This window comes from Phodopus roborovskii, unplaced genomic scaffold, assembly GCF_943737965.1.
Source record: "Phodopus roborovskii unplaced genomic scaffold, PHOROB, whole genome shotgun sequence".
Lineage (NCBI taxonomy): Eukaryota > Metazoa > Chordata > Mammalia > Rodentia > Cricetidae > Phodopus > Phodopus roborovskii.
In genome coordinates, this window is record NW_026126613.1 from 132,956 (window position 1) to 146,877 (window position 13,922).

General features: G+C 40.9%; 1 protein-coding gene across 1 annotated transcript in view; it reads right to left on the reverse strand.

Moving 5' to 3' along the window:
• Positions 1 to 13,922, reverse strand: part of LOC127237789 (metabotropic glutamate receptor 1-like) — a 121,510-nt gene that overhangs the window by 16,646 nt on the left and 90,942 nt on the right. The window lies entirely within an intron of this gene.

Consider the following 13,922-nt stretch of genomic DNA (forward strand, 5'->3'; position numbering starts at 1 on the left):
GTTCTCTCGACCTTTCTTTGTGTTCAATTTTATCTTCAAACCAATATTGGCTCCCTCTTTTATGTTCTCTCTCTGTCTCTGTCTCTGTCTCTCTCTTTCCTATCTTCTATTCCTAACCAGGCTCAATCTTCCTGGTCGCACAGGTTTTCCTTTCCTCCCCCTCATTTTCTCCTACTTCTCTCTCCATTCACTGTCCTCCCCCACTTCACGTGAGCTCTGGGGGACTTGTCCCTTCCCAGTTCTGTGAGGGACTTTATATAACTCTCTTAGAATACACCTTGTATCCTAGTTCATCTGTTGATGTGAATTATAGGCTGGTGATCATTTGATCTAGGTCTAAAATCCATATATGAGTGAGTACATACTGTGTTCACAGGACCTGTCAGATCTACATGACCCCAACTGGATGGCATTCCCCTACATATGGAATTGGAGTGGGGGGATGGGAGGGGAGGGTGTTTAGAGTGCATGTAAGAGGGCAGAGAAGGTAAAAGGGAGGGAAGGAGGGAGGGAAGAAGGGAGGGAAGAAGGGAGGGAGGGAGAGGGAACTGGGATCGACATGTAAAATAATAAATTAAATTAAAAAAAAATGCTTTGACTCCAAAATTTAAGTTGAAGGACAAGTTACTGGGGAAAAGGATTTCTATTTTTATTTCCACAGAAAATGAAAAGATGTGGATTCCTTCCAGACTAATGTGGTTTGATCACGCCAGCCCGCCTGAAACAGAGTACAAGCTGATCCTACATTCAAAACAGCTGGACAAAACAGCCCTACAGACTATAGCCAGGATATCTGAATCTTCTTCGAATCCCCCCAAGACAGCGCCCCTTACCAGCAGGAAGTAGTTTGGAAAGAACAACGCCCAAATTCCCAAAAATTGTGTATGTTTGTTTTCATTTAATTGGACTTTGTTATATAAAATTAAATAAAAAAAAAGAATCACAGAGTAAAAGAAGATATGGCATAAACTGACATCCAATCAGCTGATAATGGCATTTAGGGAGGGCCCAGGAGTCACTAAGAAATCCCTATTTTGAATAACTGAAGAATTTTAAGGCCATATGATTGGACTATTTATGCAATAGCAACATTAGGAAAAGTATTGACAATGGGCATAAACTTTGAAACTATCCAAAGAAGGAAAACCCAGTGGCTACATCTAATTCCAACATGCATATGATTCGATTTGAAAGCAATCAGATATAATATCGTATGCCACAATTCTTACTGTTGCCCTTGTATTGATGGGAGAATCTACTTCCACCACTTTAAAATACTTCTCTTGTTATTCAAATTCTGTTTCTGTTGATGTTGTCCTTGAGGTCTGGGGAGATTGCTAAAAGTTAAAGCACTTGCCTTGAGAGCAGGAGGGCTAGATTTTTGGTCCCTAGAACCTTTGTAAATGCTGGGTAAAGAAGAAACCCACCTGAGAATCCAGCCTCCGAAGGTGGACACAGGGAATCCCTGAGAAAGATGGGCAGTGACACTAGCCTTGTGGGCAAGCTCTGGGTTTAACTGGGGGACCTGCCTCAGTGAATAAGGTAAACGTGGTGGTGGATGATTTCCAACATCCATCTCAGGCCTCCGCATACATGTACATATATGTGCACGTGCGCACAAACATACACACACAAGGAAAAATGACTAATCAATTTAATTAAAATGTCATTTGACCTTCTTTAACCTTGGTTAAACAACCATATTCACCGTTGCTTCTTTATATATCTATACATCAATCTGCAAGTCAAAGATGGGGCTATTTATTCTACCTCCTACAAAAGGAAGGGTTTAACTTTGGAAGTAACACTACTCTTCCATCTTAGACATCTTTGTTTCATGCAGTCATAGAGTCACCTGAGGATGCCTGCCTTTCTAATCTAGTCGGTACATACAGTTCCAGACCAATCTTTGTCAACAGCTTCTTGAGACACACTGGGTAAATATGATGATGCCCCATTTAAAAAATAATTATACATAAGAAACTGATTTCACAACCCATTCTAGAAATCTATCAGTGAACATCCATCACTCTCAGGAAATTCTTTCTTCTAACCTAAATTTCATCCAATAAAAGTCCAAATTCATTATGTACTCATTCTCTATGGGGGCAGGTATCAGCTGGATGAGTGTGGGTAGACAGGCACTCAAGGAGTCACCTTTTAGCTTTGTGGTCTCTCAATAGAAAAATGACCTCTGTCACTTCAACCTGCCCCTGGACTTTGGAATTTGTTTGGTTCCCCGGCAAATATGATGATTCCTTTGCCTCCATCCAAACACTTGCTGACTCCTCCAACACATCAGCATCCTGGGTCTGGTCATTAGTGAGTGAGTCATCCCTTGCCTTAGGACTTTCAGGTGACAGCATGTACAGAAACTGATACGCAAGGTCATTGAAGAGACTGCTGTAGACAGGGCAGTCCCAAAGAACAGAGCTTTTACCAGAAATTCCCAAGCCCCTGTTTGGAAAGGTGCAAGGAAAGCATCAAAGAGATTTATCACAGTGTGCCTGCTTTCTTTATGGAATGGAAAGCATCAAAGAGAGTTATCACAGTGTGCCTGCTTTCTTTATGGAATGGACGTAAGAATATTAAGGATACCTGGTGCTTGGCTTTGTGCCCCTCTGTGTCCTCACTGTGTCTTACAGCTGAGTGGTTAAGTTGATGAGCCAGGACATGAATCAACCTGTTCCAGTCCTATTTACCAGCCACTATATAACCTTAAGGAATTCTCCTCTGAAGGCCCTGGATACCTCTTGAATAAAATGGAGGTAATAATGTGATGGGAGATGTCATTTTGTAAATATGTTTTTCATACTGGTTAATGAATAAAGCCCTGTTGGCCAATAGGAAAGCAAGACTGGCGGGACTAGGAGACAAGGAGGATTGGAGGAAGTAGTAGGGAGGAGTCAACATGGAGAGACTGGAGAGAGCAGAACCACCTGCCCCTCTCTCCGGTAAGATGAGACCACGTGGAAATACTTAGATTAATAGAAATGGGTGAATCATTAACACAGAGCTAGCCGATAAGAAACTAGTAACTGGCCAACAGATTTATATCAAATACAGACTCTCTGTGTGTTATTTGGGGCTGGAGCAGTAGTGGGCCCAGGCCAGCAGGGAAAAACCATACTGCTAACAATAACGTGTATGAGAAAGCCTTCTTGAGTATATTAAATAGTGTGTGGTCATGAATGTAAATTTTCTAGAACACGGGAAAATGCAGAGGAGGCTGGAGAGATGGTCCAGCACTTAAGAGTGCAGCACTTACTGTTCTTGCTAAGGACCGGAGTTCAGTTCCCAGCACCTACTTCCAACAGCTCACATCTACTGGTGACTCCAGCAGACACAGCATAACCTCCTGGACTCCCCAGGGACCTGCATTCATATGTATGTACTCACACAGACACAGACATACACACACATGTGCACATAATTAAAACTGTAAGTCTTTCAAAAACAGGAAAGCAAAATCCAAGTTTCACTCTCTATGTCTCTCTACATAGAATCTTAAAAATGGCATCCAGCATGAACATTGACCCAAGAGCTTCAGAAGCATTGATGTCCGTGATCCCATTTCTAAAACCCAAGCTCAGGGTTGTTTCTAACTTCAGGAGCTGACTTTACACTCATGATTTTATGTGCCAAGTTTTCCCTACCACATTTTGATGTTCTTGTCTTTTTCACTTTTGGACATTTGATGTTTAAATTTTAGAAAAGCACTTAAGCCAGGTGGTGGTGGCACAAGCCTTTAATCCCAACACTCAGGAGGCAAAGGCAGGTGGATCTCTATGAGTTCAAGGACAGCCTGGTCTACAGAGTGAGTTCCAGGACAGCCAGGGCTGTCACAGAAACCATGCCTCGGAAAACAAAACAAAACCAAACAAATAAAAAGGCACATTTAAATTCTGTTTGTCTACAGTGAATCTATCACTGAGTCTTCGAGTGACAGCCCTTAAGCTGCCCTGTGTGTTTGCTAGAGTCTTATACAGGTGACTGTGAAAGAGAAATTAAGAGAAATCAAAATATAAGACAGATTTAAAAGTATAAAAGAATCATCATTCTTAGGATTTAAAAAAAGCCTACTTTCTGTTTCAGAGATTCCATACAGAAGGAACAGGTTTTCATGGTCAGTCTTCATCATACCTGTCTGCTTTTCTGGCATCTATCACAGCCATGAACAATCAGAATGGGGGATGTTCCACAAACAAGCTCCAAAATGCATACCATTATTCCTACTCTTTAGTGAAAGCTTTCATCCCAGTACTCCGAATCTTTGGAATTATGTTAGGTCATCTTCATATCCTTTGGCTCAGAAAATAATTTTGTTATCCATCAATTTACTAAAATCTTCATCACAGAACACAGTTGGGTGTAATCAGCAAACACAATAAAAAAGGGATGTCAGCAATAGGGCATTGGTTAAGTAAGCATTGTGTACATTAAAATAATATCTACAAAAGTTCTCTAGGGTGACACAGAATTGTATTAGGTCACAAGGAAAGTATTTATCCCATATTATTAAATTGTAAAAATGGCTAAGTATTTTGAACAATACAAAGCTCATTAGAAATCTACATACATAAAGAGGATTTGAAGAACACATAAACTATCAGGTGGATTTCTCTGTGTGATAGGATTGAACATGGCTACACTTTCTCATTTCTATCTATCTCCATCTTTGTCTGTAAATTCCCTATGTCTAGGCTGCTTTCCTGGCCATCTTTTTTCCATATAGGGATGAAGCTTGGTTGAAACCAAGCTGACTGTCTCACTGAAGTTAACTCCTGGTTGGCTTGAATCAGAATGAATAATATTTAAATATTATCATGCATAGATAACAAATTTTAATTCTTAAATGAAATATAACTGGCAGTATTGAAACCATCTTTAAGTAAAGTTAATCATAACCTACTACCTGCCATATCTGCATATTTGGGTTGAATTAGCAGACATTTTTTATTTGAAATCACAAGTTTATTGGGGTAAAATGAGATGCAGGGACACACCAGGCATGTTAATTCCATCAGGATAAGCAGTCCCTAGGTTTTCTCAGACACAGGAGACCAAGAAAGGGCATAACTCCCTCACCTGGACCCCATCAAATGTTGAGTACAAGGGCTGGAATGGACATCTCTGCTTCATTGACTTGTCATCTAATACTAAGTGTGTGCGTCAAGAACCGAACTCCCAACTGGGTTCTGGGGCTTAAGCTAGACTCGATCCCCATTATTGACATGGGCTATGAACCTGCCATGTGTCTGCCTCGCTGCTCACTTGTCTGGACCTATCTGACCTATTTCTGTTGTGGACTCAAGCCCTTTTGTTTCTGCAGAAAGCTGCACCTTTGCTTTCAATCCTGACTTTACAGCAGCAGTTTCTTCAAGACACTGATTTGAGTTTCTTCTCTCATCAACATTGATTTTGTTTGCATTTCTCTCTGCCTATTTCTGAAACCTCTAGAACTCTACTATAGCCTCTTTAACTTGCATTTATTCCGTACCCCACATCTATACAGATAAGCAGACACAGGACCAAGAGAGATTTATTGCATGCTGCATGAAATGTAATAAGGGAGCTATTATTGCTCAGTAAGATCTGAATAAGAATCAGAATAAGTAAGAATATGCATTGACCTCATCCAGATTACCTGGGTAAGTAGGATTATCTAACAGATGGCTGCCAATGAACCCTCTGCATGGCTTGTCAACACATCATTATTCAATAAATCCTGGCACTGTAGAAAGAAACAAAGGTGTTTGTTTGTTTCTGGCATAGTAAGCCAAGGACAGGCAGCATTTTTGATGTGAAAATAATGGTGAATAAAAGTTGGTTAAACAGTTTCTATCTGAACTTTGTGTCACTGAAATTAAAAATAATAAGTAATTAAAGCATGGTTTGGTTCAGGAAGATGAGTACTTTAATGAATGGAAAACAGTGGGAAAATGGGAACGTTTGTGGAAATTACATCTTCACCGTCTTCTTTATTTTTACTACAACTCTATTGCTTCATCTAGTCAGGACTTCAGGAGGACTCTGAGGCTGAGGGAAGTATGTGACCCACCCAAACTTGTCAGATGTAGGACTTGGGAGTCTGACCCTGAAGCCTGTGGTTCCAAATTTCTCATCCCTATCATTTTTAGGTGTTTCAGACACCAGTGGCTTCCCACACACTCTAGGAAATTTGTGCAAGAGTATGATGGTGGGCATGGGTCTTAAGCCTGGATAAAGCCTTCACGCAAAAGCAGAAGACAAACCAGTGCACAGACGTGGGAGTCACACTAGGCTGCAAACCAGGCCTGTATTTCCTACTGGTATATGTCTTATTGCATGGGAGAGCCAAATCTAGTAAGATTCCACCAGGAGGCTGGTTCCCTGCTATTGGCAAGTGAACACGTCCCTGACACTGGTTCTAGACTAAAGTCTTGCATTTCCCACACATAACCCTGGGCCACTTGAAAATCACTGTGAGATGAGGCAAAAGGGAAGATCATTATTCTTTCCAGAAAAGACACAGAAGTCTGAAGAGCTCAGAAATACTCCTGGCCCCCTCTCTCTGTGAGTCAGGAAACGGAAGCCAAGGAAAAAGTCCTCATCAGTCACCAGATCAGTCAGGGCTAGAATCTCGCCTTTGGTTTTTCTTGCCACATTCACTTTGGATTTTTGTTTTATTTTAAATGCATTTTATTATCCCATGTATGGTGTTTTGCCTGCACGGATGTCTGTATGACATTGGCATACAGTGCCCCTGAAGACCAGAAAATGCCCTAACTTCCAGGATCGCAGTTACAGAGGGTTGTGAGCCACCGCGTGTCTTCTGGGAGATTTACTTATCCTTGTGTTTTGGTATGTGAGCCTAAGGCAGGCAAGTTCAATATTCAATGGCTGTTCCTCTGGATTCACAGGTTCTGTATCCACGAGTTCAACCATCATTAGATAGAAACATCTGAGGGGGAAACATTCCCAAGATTGCCAAAAGGAAAAATTCTCCATATAACAGAGACGAAGCGGAAGCCACATACATGAAGACGTTCACAGGCCCCCCCACCGACAGCTTTTCTGGCTCTCTCCTCAGCTCTATTGAAGGCATCATTTATTCTGTGTCTCCGTTGCTCGTTCCCTATGGTGCTTCTCATCCTCACCGATGTGAAAATGCGTCTCCGTCTCCTAAAACTCAATTCCTCCCCAAAACATGCCTCTAAAATATCAACTCAACGACCAATGCCAACCATTGGTGTCTAGAGGGAGTGTAAAGGGTTATCTCTCGAGGAAGCAAAAGTCTTGTGTCTTGCAGAGCAACGTTGGTAATGTTTGAGTGTATCACACACCCTATCTGGATTCCTTAAACAACAGAGAATAGCGACTTGCATTGCATTTATATCACATTAGAGGTTACAAGTAATATTCCAAGTTTGGTTGTTTGACACGTGGTTTCATTATGTAGTACAGGCCAGCCCTGAACTTGAGATCCTCCTGCCTGAGTCTCCTGAGGAAAGATATGAAGTGCCTAAAGATAAGTGAAAATATATAGGCGTATGGGTATCAGTTATGAGCAAACACAACATGAGCAGAATCTGGGGGAGTCACTGTAGACACCAAGGAATGGCTATACATGACATTTCACAGTCAAATGTCCAGAAGAAAGCCAAAAGTGCCCATGCATCTAGCTAGCTGTATCCTTGAGCCATTTGTTATTTGATCTTCTTGGCTCACATCGAAATGCGGGGTTCATACTAGGAGATCCCTCGGGTTCCTTATAGCACAACATTTGGTGATTCTAGAACACTATGAATCAGCATTCTTTCATAATCTCGAACGTCGTGTCAAAACATTTTTCATATTCTCAGTTCTCAGAGTAGACATCTGCTTAACAGAATTTTCCCCCAACAGCTTTCTCCTTTCCCAATCTGATTTCTCTTATAAGTGTATTACTGTAGCAGAAGAGAAAGCTATGGAGCCCTTTAAAACCTATCTTGCTTACAGACATGTTTTTACCAATACTGACTTTTAGACATAGCAGCTGACAAGCGAGGGAAACGGCCATGTACAGAACAAGGTCATTAGGTGAACCTGAACTAATAGACAGACTGCCCTGCGTCATGGGACTGATGCTCGGGAGCCAGCTGTTCCGTTACTTGTCTAAGCATCTACTTTTAGCCACCATTTGCTCAACAGAATTAGCCCAGTTCTGTTACTCACGTCTCAGTTTCCTTCTATGTAACCCACTTTTTATGTCTTGTACATCACCCTTCGTCAAATACATTCAACCTTTAGCCAAAAGGAAATTAAGTTCTAAAGTGAATATAGCCTTTAATTCAAAGGACATAACATCATGTAACAGTAAATGTAGTGGCAAAAAAACAACAGTAGAATGGATCCTGTGAATCCTAATCAAGGCTTTGATTGGCCTCAGGTGACTCTGACAATCTGCTAGTGTCTGGCCTCTCCAGCCTCCAGTCCCCTTGACTGCACAGGAAGGGGACCACCATGGATAATCAAGTCTGTGTTATGGGTCTGTAAATCTAGTCTGGAGATGTTCCCCTACTCCCATTCTCTTAGATTAAATACTCTGTTGTCAGGAGAGGTCACATGCTAAAACGGTGGGAAATGGGCACTTGTCTTCTAAGTGTCTGTAGGGTTTGGAGCAAGTCACTTTTTTTCTCAGCCTTTTGGTTCCGTTATCTTGAAGTGGAGAGAAATAGTAATAACCATCTGCAATTCAGTAATTTTATTTTGTTTTTGGAGACAGGATTTCTTTGTGTAGCCTTGGTTGTCCTGACACTAACTTTGTAGACCAGGCTGGCCTTGAACTCACAGACAACAGCCTGCCTCTGCCACCTGAGTGCTAGAACCAAAGACATGGGCCATCACCATCCAGTGAATTCAATAAGTTTAATATATGCAAATATCAACATTTGCATTCATCAAAATTAGCATTTTGATTGCATTAATTACTGCCATCTAAAAGTTTATTATTCAAAATAAGTAACATGTGAAAGCTTGGTATTATTTACATATAGAACATTGTAAGTCACAGTAAAGTGTTCTAACTGAAGTCTTTTACATCCTTAAATCCCTCTAACATGGGGCTAAAATCAAAGCATACACTAAATAAGAGAGAGTGGCCTAAGGATCAAGTTTCTGAAGTCTACAGTCTTATTCGGAATGCTGCATGGAATGAGGAACAAGACAAGAATGGGCATGGGTGAGTCAGATGGGTTGCGGAAAGGGGGAGGGACGGTCTTTATCTTTAAGTGACAGGGAGCAAAGCAGAGTGAGGGTAGTGCCAAGAACACAACCAGGGAAATGTCACTGGGCATCAGATCTGCTCTTCTGGCCAAGGCACTTGGAACAAGCTTTGAAGATTCTGCTGCTGGAAGTGCTAGCAAATGCCCACTTCACTCAAGACACCCTTTTACCTCTACCTGAAATTCTACCACTAAGAAGACATTACTCTTCTTTTTCTCCGAAAAGAAAATGGTCCTGGAGAGGAAGCACATTAACCTCCAACCCCCTAATAGAATTTGGTTTCATGGTCCTTTCTGAAAGCAGTAGGCAGATGAGGCCCTGGAGATAAGGTTAACAGAGTCCTCCATTAAAGACAGAACTTGTCAAGTCCACAACACAGCTGAGTCCTGGGGTACATTCCCTGGGTTATATCCTTCGATTAGTTACAAATAGCCTCTGATGGTGAATGTTGTTTTACATCTTCACACATCATTTGGGCAACAGGACTCCCAACAGAGAAGGAGCTAGGCATGGAAGACTAGCACCTTCCATGAGAACATAAAAGACAGAGATGTAAATGGATGGGATGAAAAGGAAGAGATCTCAAATAACTTGGAGTAGAGACCATCTTCCAGAGTTTCCTCTGATAATTTTCATCACTGTGACAAAAATTACCAGGAAACAAAAACACAAACAAACAAACAAAAAAAAACCTAAGAGAGGAAGGACTTATTTTGGCTAACATTGTGAGACTTCTCCCCATTGCTTCTGAATCTGTGTGAGAAGAGAGTAGAGCATTTAGGGAGGGAACATGTGATAGGGAAAAGTGGCTCACCTCACAGCAGCCAAGAAATAGGAAGAGAGAAAGACAGGGGGGACTCAGGACAAGATATAGCCTGGAGGTGGGCAGGAAACCAACTAATAAGCAAGAGTCATGTACTAGATAAGATCATAAATTTCTTGAAAAGGCCTGTGAATGACTGACTACTGACATTCAGCAGATGCAGGAATGCAAGATAGAGAAGGGAGAGCCCTGACCTAATGAGAAGGATAGAAACAATTTGCCCAAGGAAGACACATACATGCTTTGGGGTTTTGTTTGTTTCTTTGTTTCTTTGTTTTGTTTTTTGTTTGTTTTATTTGTCTGAAGCTTACTGCAAACTCACTACATAGCTAAGGATGACCTCGAACTTCTGATCCTCCAGCTTCTCATCATGAATGCTAAGAATTGCAGGAATATACCACCATACCCAGTTTATATGTTTCTGGTGGTCAACACAGGCCTTGTCCATACCAAGTGACTACTCTAGCAATTAAGCTATATCCCTGTCCTGTATCTGTGGCTTTAAAGAATCTGGGTCTTTCCATTGTAAAGGTTCTCCAGTTGTAAAGGTTCACAAAGTAAAGGCATCAAAATTATATTTCTACTCTAAGTCTGTTTCCTGGACTTGGTTTAACGTGAGAGTAGTTACTGATCTTTGCAATTAAAAATAAAAAAGATGGAAACAAGTATTATTATATATACTTCCCTATACTTACTTCCCTATAACCTCAATGGATAGGTTACCCATTCAACAAGAATCTACCAGCTGATAGACCTTTCAAACAAGCTGAAGTTTCGCTGTGACCTTTCTACTCCAGCCTTTTCCTCTCCAGTTTATCTCAAACCACACATTGCTTACTGGATCAGCTCACTTACTTTGGTGTCTCTCTCACGATTTGAAGCCTTTCATGACCTGAAATGTCCCACGAGAGGCCCAGCCTCCCCACATTTTCTCTTACAACTCTATCATCTCACTTTTGCCATCATACTGGCTTTGCTTTCAAATGTGATAAGTCCTTTTCCAGATGGAGACTCCAGTGGTTAGATTTCCCCTGCCTTCTCCAAGCTTCAGACTCGCAAATCTTTCTTTGCTCATGAGATGTTGTCAACTGCTCTATATAAAGTCGCCCTGCCATGGCTCAATTTCCATTCCCTGTTTATTTCCTTCATAAAATTGTGGTTCCATATGGACACATGTGTAATCATTTATTAGTGTGGTTATTTGCCTAATGCCCGCACATTCAAAGAGTAAGAAGTGTATTTACACATTCATGCTTTGCCAACCCTAGTTAACATAGTGCCTAGGTTATATGTCTACTCAGTAACTTGCAATGGATGAAGAAATTCAACACAGATAACTATTGATTATTGGAAATAGCAATTATATGATTAGTGTCCCTGTAAAATCTACTGTAGTAAGATTAAATAGTCATCGCTGTTGATTATGGGTAAGTGGTTATAGGACTTCCAATAAATGCCAAAATCTGGATGTTCAGTCCCTATAAAAGGAATGGTGTTTGCATATAACTTATTAACACCTTCTTCTATGCTGCTATATGAAATAATAACAAGAAAAACCTGTCTTTACATGTCTTAGTAGAGAACTAAGTTGTATGCATGTGTATGTGCCCTCATGCATACATGTAGTGGGAATTGAACTCAGGGCTTCTCATAGGATAGGCAGTGTTCTCTCATTGAGACACATTCCACATTATGTCACTTTATTTAATGTACAGTCTCACTAAGTTTTCCAGACTGACACTGAACTCACTCCACAGCTCAGGCATGTGTTGAAAGTATTATACTCCTGCATCAGTCTCCAGGAGCTGGCTCAGGCAGATATCATTTCTTTTGAATATTTGAACCCTTGTTTGATTGAATCCATGTATATAAAACCTGTGGATGTGGAGAGTTGGCTGAATGGAATCCCTGAACTTATAAATCACTCTCTTCAGCAGCCTCAAAAGCAGTAGCGTGTACATGTGGACTTTCTATGTCATATTAAAAATTATGCAATTAGGAAGATGGTTTGGTGAATAAAATGCTTGCCTGTGCAAGAGTGGCAGCTTGAGTTTGAATTCCCCAACACACATTCAAAGCCAGGCACAGTAATGCACATCTGTAATTACAGAGCTCCTACAGAAATATGAAGAGTTCAGATAAACCTGTCTTGAGCCACTCTTAAATGAAGTAGTCTCCTGCCCAGGTGTGAACTGATTTAGCAGGCATTTACTGAAGCTGGCACTGTCTAAGCTCTTTGACTCCTGAAGCATTAAGTCATGTTCTAATGGTTAATGTAAAGCAACGTCCAAGGATGAAAAAGTAACCCTTGGAGGACAGGAAGAACACTGAACACTAAGACATTCCAATGTACTATTGTTAACTGGACAAAATACATCAAAACTTAATCTGTGATGATATGCTTATTAAACTTACTTCAGGGAGAGTCACCTCACAGAGAAAGCTGAGGACAGGACTCACAATGGTGCACAATATTTGGTGTGTATATTACCTCCCTCATGAAATCACAAGAAAATTCAGAGATGAACTATCCTATCATCTGCAGCCCTCTGCTCAACTTTGTACCAAACCAGCAAGGGTGAAGCCTCTAGCTTCCCAACACTGAACTGATCAAATATCAAATGTCACCTTCCTTGGATTTAGTTGCCTTCCTCCTAGATTTCCTCCAGGGAAATTAATGATTGAACATAGAAAATAACGCGCAATGGCAGACATGGTGACACATGTCTGTAATCTCTCAGCAGTTGATAAACGAAAACAAGAAGATTACAAGTTCAAAGCCAACCAGGAGGCTTCTCTGAGGAGTTTCTCCAGCCATGCAGAGCATCTCCCTTCAAATTCTTATATATATATATATATATATATATATATATATATATATATATATATATATATCAAGGGGGGTTATTGGTCATGAATGTAAAATGTCATGGTTTACAGAGTACTAAGAGTAAGTAAGTGTGCTCATTGCTAAATACATTATTTGTATTGTCCCTCAAAAGTTCAGGGAACATTGTAGAAGAGGGGACAGAAAGAATATAGGAACCAGATAATAACGAGAAGGCTGCAAAGTATCATTTCCTGGGCAGGACTTAGCCATTGTAGACACAAACCCACAGCACCTGCAAATGCTTGCACTGGGTCCAAACAAGAATGAGGCTGTCAACAGCCAGGTGTGGATGGAAGAAGGACTTAGGGCGGAGGATCCTATTTGCTGCTGGGGGATTCAGGGAGAAGGGAAATTGCCTTCACCTGTGTCTCCACTGATGACTCCATGAGACTCCTGAATACTTCCAAGGTAATGACCTCACACACACACACACACACACACACACACACACACACACACACACACACAGCCTGGTTAAGCCAAATGGGTCATAAAACCCCATCAAAAGTCATGAGTTTGGGAAAGAGGTGTGGAGGGTTGATAAGGATAGGAAGGAGGAACTGGGGAGGAGGTAATCATAATGTATTACATACTTGGATGAAAGTGTCAAACAAGCAAAATTAAACAATAAAAACACAGGAAATCAAACTAGTTAATTAATTCTAAGCACAGTGATGCACCTTCTCTTGACTATCTGATACTGCTCCCTCCCATGTACTTTTCTCAAGAAAGTTTATTTCATTGTTTATGTTCAGGAAACTCATATCTTTTTGTAACATTGAATAATGGAACTCATTGAAATGTGATTTTTTTTTTCATTTTGGAAGAAAGGATGAGAAGGAAGGAGGGGGAAGGAAGGAAAGAAGGAAGTGAGGGAGGGAGGAAGGAGGAAAGAAGGAAAGAGGAGAAAAGATGGGGAGGGGAAAGAAGGAGGAAGGGAGGGAGGGAGAAGAACGGAAAAAG